This window comes from Ixodes scapularis, unplaced genomic scaffold (genome assembly GCF_016920785.2).
Source record: "Ixodes scapularis isolate PalLabHiFi unplaced genomic scaffold, ASM1692078v2 PGA_scaffold0__279_contigs__length_252992795, whole genome shotgun sequence".
NCBI classification, from domain to species: domain Eukaryota; kingdom Metazoa; phylum Arthropoda; class Arachnida; order Ixodida; family Ixodidae; genus Ixodes; species Ixodes scapularis.
Window position 1 is genome coordinate 83,884,979 of NW_024609835.1, and position 8,684 is coordinate 83,893,662.

An 8,684-nucleotide genomic window follows, 5' to 3' on the forward strand; every position below is an offset into this window, starting at 1 on the left:
TCTTTCTACAACATAGATGGCGGCAGCATCAGTCTTCCGCACTTGGTGCATTTGGCGAATTCGTTTGAGTCCAGTTCTCAGTGCAACACTCTGCGAGTGCGATGCATTCTAGGAGAGAACTCGAACGGTGCCAGTGCGTGTGAAGCGAACTCGCTATAAAATACCGCTACCAGACGCATCGTCTGCTCACATGAGGGAATAATAATGAGTTTGTTTGCTACTAGGTAGGTATCATTCTCTGACAGAAACAAAACGACGAACAAACTGGCAAGTCTGTTCGTCGTTTGACGAACAGACTTGTTCGTCGATTGCCCCTTTTTGGCTCTGTTCGCAGAGCCAAAAAGGGACAATCGTCTGCTATGAATTGTGTGCTGCGCAGAGTGAGATCAAAAACTAATTGAAATATGGAACATCGGCTATTTTACGGATGCAATTGTCCTGTGCTTCGTTTGGCTATGCTGATTTGTTTTCTGGCTGTGTGTAACTTGACACCCACTGGTGCTAAAACAAGAGCTTGGGACAAGCACCCACCTTACCACGATATCAATCTCACTATCCGAAAGAGTATTGGATTTAATTACTGAGTGCCTTTTCCATTGACAAGAAGGCCCCAACATTTTCTAAGAACTCCAGTAGGGTTTTGTTGTTGCATCTTTATACTCGCAACTCATTCACTTTGCCAATTTCGTTTTTCTAGCCTGGCTCAGCTGGTAAGCTGAGTGGCGAGTCTGAAACTGTACCAATATTGTTTCCGGTCAGACTGTCCATTATTATTTATTGTTCTTCCCTGCTATTGTGATATGTCTGCACTGTAGTCATGACAGGGGCTTGAATGGTGGCTCCTACTTTCTACACATGGGTCCTAGGAAACATTTTGTAAGTGATGAGGTGCCCACAATCATGGGCGTCAGCAAAGTGGCGGAAAAGGGGGGGGGGGGATTATTCTGAAGGGGTGTAGCTTTCAAACCTATAACTTTGAAAGAAAACAAGGTTTGCCCCCCTCCCCCTCCTTTTCCTGCAAAACGTACTGCAGATGCCCATGCCCGAAATCTAGGCCAACGGTTCTGGAAAGAGGGTTTGTGGAACCTCTCCGTAAAGGCATTTTAGGAGTCCGCAAAACTCTGCCGGCAATAATTTTTTTTAAAAATATGATTTGGGGCATTGAGTTGAGCCCAGTCCGGCCATGGCACATTCACAGCTCCGGGAGGAAGAGAAATCTACAGAAGAATACCTCCTTTCACTCTTCCCCCTTTTTATTACTGGTAAACACTTTTGCAGTCCACCCCCTTCCCCTTTTTTTACACTGCCTGGCGTCTCCCATCACTTCTGCCAGTCCAAAAAGGGTTTGCTTGCCACGATTGGCGGTTTCCTTCTTTTCTCTATAGCATCCTTTCTGCTAAAGTGGAAAGAGTGTAGACGGAGCTTCTTCCCCTCACCGTACCGTCTTAACCTGCAACATACTATACTCTCGGGAACAAGATCATAGCCTTGTATCTTTTCTGCCGCCACAAATGCTGTGCTTAGCATGTTTTTGGCAGAGCCTTTTGCTGCCACCACATGCCACGCTATGAAGTGGAGTGCCACGGTGTGTGCGTGCCACCTGTCGCATAAAGCAGTGCACTTTCAAGCTGCGTGGATGCAATGACGGCAGAAAAAACACCAGCAGAGCGGACAATACACAGCATGTTATTAACAGCACTGGTTAATTCCCAATAAATCACAATCTGGATCATTACTGTAAAACCATTTATTTTTGCAAATTGGTCACAGAGGACATAATCGCGGCCACTAAATTTTGCGAATTCCAGACGCCTGCATTCAAACTCTTAAAGAGATTATAAAAGCAATTTCGAAATTTTATTTGATGTCTGAAATGGGCGTCGGGCTCATCTCAGACACTGTTGACCAAGTTCCAGCCCGAACAAAAGTTTATGTGCCGCACCAATCAATTAAACAGTTGTGGTAATATTTGCGCGGGGACAATGCCTGAGACCCCCCCCAAGACGGCGGCAGAAAGGTGAACTAAAGTGCGCCGTCAAAGCGTGACGACAACGGGCTCCTCGTCAGGCGATTGCTTCAAACGGTTTAAACGAATGATGCGCTCTTGGTTTAGAATTCGGTAGTGAGATGTCATACAAAAAAGTAATTTGAATGTTGGATAATTTTTTTAAAGCTGTAGTTCGGAATTAATAGGTTTCATAGTGTGTATAGGAATAGGTTCCATAGCATCTGTAGCGTGTGGGATGACAAGGAAGATGACTTGTGGAAATAAATGACAGCTGTATGCTGTGCTGGTTTTGAGACGGTGGTGTGTATGTTCCTTTTTGTTTTCCTTGTCTCAAGGAAACAAAATTTTGACAGCAAATTTTGGACCCTGCTAGTGTACACGTTTCTGATCCAAAACTGACTTCGAGACCCAGTAGGTTTCAAAGCCGGTTTCAAATAAGAAAGCCAACGCAAAAGTCAACTTCGAAACCTGGGATGTTTTGAAGTGATTTTTGGCATTAGTTCCCGAAAAGATATGTCATCAGTTTGGTGGCCGGGAGCTAAAAGCATTTCATGCTTAAAATCATACTCATCAGTGCGGCCTTTATTATTCTCTGACTGAATCAATTCTGCTTTAATATGCAGGAGGGAACCATTTGGCTTTTCGAAGGCTTTACTGTGGTCGTGGCGGCCTACTGGCTTTTCGGCTTCGCCCATGGCCAGAAGACGTACAATACGAGCTGCCTTCTTGAGAGGCTTTGTCTTATCTAATCTACTCACAGCTACGGCCAGTTGCAATCAAGGTGATTAATACAATCAAGAAAACACCTGTAGCCTGATTGCTGATCACATAGTGCAATCGCCAAAGTCTGTGAAACTCCTGCCAGGATTGTTCCGATTTTCGAAATCATTAAAGGCTTTGTTTGTTTTTCTTGAGATGGCAGCTGCAAGTTGTGTGGCTCACATACCTAAGTATGCTTCAATTCATGACCAGCTTTATTCATTCATATTCATCGCATTTCTCTAGTCCTCCGTGTTGTTTCCTAGTCATCAAACTATTAGGCACCTGTATGGAGTAGTTACATTTTGTTTTTACGTTTTTATCAAAACGGTTTGTGTCACCCTGTCTGGAATTCATCACCCTTGCTACGAAATGTCAAATTAATCTCATGTTGAGATACTTTTTAAAAGTGGAGATGACCGGCATTAAATGTTGTGTTTCTTTATCACTCCTGTTCATACTTTGTATATTACTTCAGTCAAAAGACACCACCAGTGTTCAATACGCCCCATCCGAGCACAAGCTTTTCAGCCTGGATAAGGTGAGCGTGAGTGTGCACGTACTAAGCAGTACCGAAGGTAATGAGCGTGCACTGCTGCATTTTCAAAGTTTCATAAATGCTCTTTTTTAGAAAAAAAATAAAAGCCAGGCATTGTTGTGGTATATTCATAATATTGTGGCTTTCTTGAAGAATGCGGGCATTCTGAAGGTGTTGCCGAAGGCTTGCCAGGGTGACAGCGCGGTCGAAGGCGACAAGTGCGAGCTAGTACACGCTCCATCGCAAGCTCTTGTTCTGCGAAAGCGCTTCTCAAAGTCGCTCTTGCATGCCTGTAGCCTTTGCTGCCCTACAGTGGTAATGGTAGGCAACTCCGGCTGACACAAGAAATCATCCAATCACTGCCACACTCCGTTTCCCTTTAAAGGGCTGGTGAACCGAAATTTGGATTTCAGAAAACGATGCAGAAGCCGGAGGCGGGACGCTACAATCCCTAAAACACTACTCGTAGTCACAAGGCGATATCTCGGATGGACGGCCGTATTTTTGGAGAAAGAGGTTGAGATTGAACGAGGCCGATGAGGCGCGTGACGTCAAGATATCTCGTTTTCTCCTCTCTGCTTCGCCCCCTCAAGGCGGCGAGGCGGAGAAGACGCGAGGTCGTTCCCATTCCTTCTCGGAGAAACAAGACAAACAAATCTGTCAAATGCGCCTCCTATTTTTAAAAGTAAGGTCATCCATTCGAAATATCGCTGTATGAGTGATGCTTTGGTGTTTGTAGCATCTTGTTACACGCTTTTGCCGCCGTGTTTTATGGAATCCAGATTTCGGTTCAACATCCCTTTAAGTGCAAGTGAAACTGAAATGCCAAGAATGAGCACGTTGTCCTGAACGACAGTTGCACTGCACAAGCGCGCATGCTTAGCAACATTCAAAGCATGGAGCTTGCTCTTAAAGCCTCTGCATCAGGCTTCCTGTTGCAGCTCGTGGTACCGAAGCAAGCTTTTGGGCAGACACTTTTTTATAAGCAGAAACTTCACCTGGCACCGCAGAGCTCCGACCGGTACTCGGAGTACTTAGTTGCGGTACTTTAGATAAAACAGAAGGGCAACAGGTGAAGTAGAAACTTCACCTGCACCGCAGTGCTCCGACCAGTACTCGGAGTACTTAGTTGCGGTATTTTAGATAAAACAGAAGGGCATTGAGCAGTGCAAACTACGATTATTGTCAGGTAAGAAGTATTCAGTTGCAGTAATTGTTTTGCTTTACATACAAAAAGGCTGGAGTATGCTTAAATGCTGGGCTAGCAACCGATTGCTACCAGGGGCCCTATGCTACACGACGGGACCAAGCGGAATCAAGGGACCGGGAGCCATCCAGCGACCTGGATGCAAAGATGGGTTCAGCTTTCACGGGATTGGTGCCACCTGGATCTTGTCCCAAAGGGCCAGCAGCAGCTGGATAGCCTCGCATTGCGATGCGGGGATGGGGATGCCGAGCGAGCTCGGGGCATGCCGCCCACTCAGTGTGAGGGCCAGGTGCTCCCACTGACTGGCTAGGTGCATGTTGATGAGTTCCTGGAAGGTGTTGTTTACACTTAGCAGCCGGAGCTTGGCGTTCGACGCGTACGGCGGCTCCCCCAGTGCCAGCTAGTACCCCTTGCGAATAATCACGTCCATCTTGCCCTTACCTCTCGACAGCAGGTCAGGTTGAGATACGGATTTGCGCAGGCGATGTGGCTCACGACGAGTGGTTGGGTCAGCCGGATCAGGTCCGACTCCTAGAGCCCGTGTCTGTGACTCGTTATCTTTCTCACCATGCGCATGACTTGCGTGGTTGTCTTGACGAGTCGGTCGACCGTGTACTTGGCTCCGCCGTCCCGCTGGAGGTGAAGGCCCCAGTATCCGAACCCGCTTCACCACCGGCACGGGGGTACCATCCTTTAACGTGAGGCGGATGTCCGCCGCCTTCTTCTTCGGGAATTGGCTTGCCCGCGCGGAGGAGCAACAGCTGAGACTTATCGGGGGCGCGCTGGAGGTTGCCGGCCTCGAGGTAGTTCTGCACCGTCTCAATGACTTCTTCGAGGAAGTCTTGCCTCCCGCTGTCCGATCCCGACGTAGCCCAAATCGTCAGGTCGTCCACATAGAGTGGCATAGAGTGTATGCTTCATCCGGGGAATCCCTTCCAGTAGAGGAGGCGGCTTGCACATCGCCAGGTAACAAGGTGGGTGACAGGACCGAGCCTTGCCGGTTGCCCTTGCTCGGTATCGGGATGGTGCTTGTGCGGATGGACTCGATTCCGATGGTGGCCATCCAGTTGCTCAGGAAGTCCCGCACATAATCATACATCCGGGGCCCGCACCCAGTTGAGGCCAAGTTCTCGAACACCAGCGTGTGACTGACGTTGTCAAAGGCGCCCTTTATATCCAGGGCCAGGACCGCCCGCGTTGTCGTACAGGAGATTCTGTCAAGGATATCCTCCTTGATCTGAAGCAGGACATCCTGCGTGGAGGTGTGACCAGAACCCGAAAATGGTGTTCATGGTGGAATTGAGTTCAATACAGGATGGTCCCCTCAAATATCGCTGTAAACAGCTCATCAGGGCATGGGCATTTAAAAAACTGAAATGGAGTGTCCAGGTCTGTGACGCTCGGCGGTATACCTGATAACCTATATTTCTTTTGGATCCTTTTCAAGGGAGTATATTTTCCACTTCGGGGCACTTTTCTTGTTTCTGGCACTTACTACTGCAGGAACTGTTTCACCCTCACTTTCTTCTTTGCTTTCACAGCACTCATTTGATGTTAATGTGGAAGGGAATTGGCCGGATTCCACTCTTCATTCCTACGTAAAATGTGCTGGCGTCCAATACCTGCCACAAAAAGGGTACTTAAGATTCCAAAAATGGCTAAGAGTGTGTAAACATATGATGCCAGCATTTCTTTTTTTTATTTCCAATGAGCAACATTATATTATGCCAAAACTCTCCCAAAATGCACACTGCATTTCACAGCGCGCTAAACTCTGCCGGAAAAATCGGCGCCTGCACGCAAAGGGGCGTCGTTTCCTCAGCAGTGTATTTTACCTTGTGAATTTTTAAGGCGCTCCTTTCTTTTGCAGCTAGAACATCCTTAAAAATACTAAAAATGCGTTCGCCACGGACGACCGAGTCTTCCGCTGGCAAACGCTGTCGTTTGCATACGATACGCCTTGAAATTTTCACCCTATGGTCGATCAGGCGCCGATTTTTCCGGTTGCTTTCCCATACCTTGAGCCACCCAAAAACACCGCGCGCCCCCGTAAATAAAAAAAAAAAAAAGAATGGAACGGCATTGAGTGTTTTGTTTACTTACCGACTTTGTGCGTGGACCGCGCCACGTTGCGCTGCCTGATGCACCCGCGTTTTGGAACTAATTCAGTTGACAGTTCCCTCCGAAGATGAAGCCACTGAAGCCACGGCGGTAATCGTACTGGTAGGCTGTTCCCTTTCGAACGGGCGGAAGAAGACTACGAAGAATTCGGCAGCGAACGGGCGGAAACTCGATTACGTACAGCTTCAGTAGTCGACGCTTTGTTTTCTCGATTGCGTTCGTGGCGTTCACCGTGGACTCGCGCACTCGGCCGTAACCGAACCAGCCGAACGGCCGAACCAGCTGGACGGCTGCCGGCGCGCGTACCGACAGCGTCGCCATAGCAACCACGCCGCGAGTGCGGTTGCCAGACAATTCACACGATTTTTTTTTTCTCGTCACTCACGTTGAGTTACTAGAAGTTAGGCGCGTATTATTATAATACATTATGCTGTAAGAAGTTATTAAGGGATATGTGTACCTACCTAAGACAAATGCAGAAAAAATATTATTGAAAAATAAAATTGGCGTAATCTTTTCATATCTTGATTAAGACTGGCGTGGTCACTGGGCTAACCGATGCGCGAAATAGGAGGCCATATATACCGCTGGGGGCAGTTGTCGGGTCGTATAAGTAGGTTGTATATACTATTTGTTGTGTGTTGTGCAATTGATCAGTGCTTGTATGCGCGTGTGTACGTACAGTGTTGTGTGTATGCCGATGTCGTGAGTGAATGTAACCGCGCGGTGGGCAGCAAAAAAACTGCTGCTTTCTTTTTTCAAATGTTTATCACTTTTTGTTTTCGTCGCTAGATGGGGGTTGTCGCCGCCCAATTTGAAAAGTGTGGCGGTTGGTCATCTATAACTATTAGAGGGCTGGATGCCATTAGTCCATCCGTCGTGTTGATCGCTCCGAGTTGTTCGGTTCCGCTGGCAGCTGTGTCGCCGTGTTATGCTGCCTGATTGCAACAAAAGGAGGTTAGGCGGCTTCCCCAGCGCGTGTTCTAGGTGCTGAATGCCGCTGTTCACGCACAAACGTTCATGAGTGGATAACGCACGTAACAGAGGTGAGCACAGACAATAGTTAATCGAGAGCCACACGGAGCGCGAGTGCGATACCTCCTAGCCGCTGTCGACAGAGGGTGTCGGAGCGATTCGTTGTCAACTTGTCCACGGCAAGTGGGCGTTTTGTTCAATAAAGCCAGCCTGTCAGTGTTTTGTAAAGCTATCCCTTCTTTATAAGCGCTTCTGATGCGATGAAAATGCGACCGGCATTGAGCAGACCGAGCGAGACTTCGGCGACAGTCTCGGCTGTTCAGTCTCCAGCGGTTTCGGCCTTACTCGTATTATTTGCGGTGTTGGCGCTTGGACATAGAGATGTTTGGAAAGTTTTTTGCGCCTACAGATTACACCAAACGAGCGTGCGAGCCGTATGCTCTTGCTCCGGCGAGAAGCCGCGTACGGCTCGCCAGGCTCGTATCGCCTGTCGCATACTGGCCGCCATATTGTTTTTAGGGTGTTAGCAGTTAACACGATTTTCACCACCTCCGGCGGCTAACACCCTTACACGAATAAAGGCGTTAGCCAGAGGACGAGCCATTTACACGAATAAGGGTGTAAAAATTTTAAGTGTGTGGTGTAACGTTAATTACAAAGCGGGGCCCAAAGTGCGCGCGTTCGGCATTCCTAAAGATGAAGCGCTGCGAAATGCCTGGATAAACGCCATCCCCCGTGAAACCCTCATCCTTTCCCAGAAAACGAAGGTGAAAGATTCCCGCTTTCAATTGTTTATCTCGCATTCGTAGAGGCATAGCGCCAATTGGACGGGATAGCAATACAAGGTTTGTGGGAATAGGCGGTAAGGGCGACGTGTAGCGTTTAATGGTAAGTCGCTATTATTTATGCGAAGGGTATATATTTTTTATAGCTGTGCCAGCGTCACTCCTCCTCCGTCGACTTCCTTTAGGAGGTGTCACACATCGACGAAGGTACCGGGAGGAGGGTGGCTGCGCCGCTGTCTAGGGTGTGCCTTCGTCCAGGCGCAGTTCCATCAAAGTTCCCTGGCTGTTCAG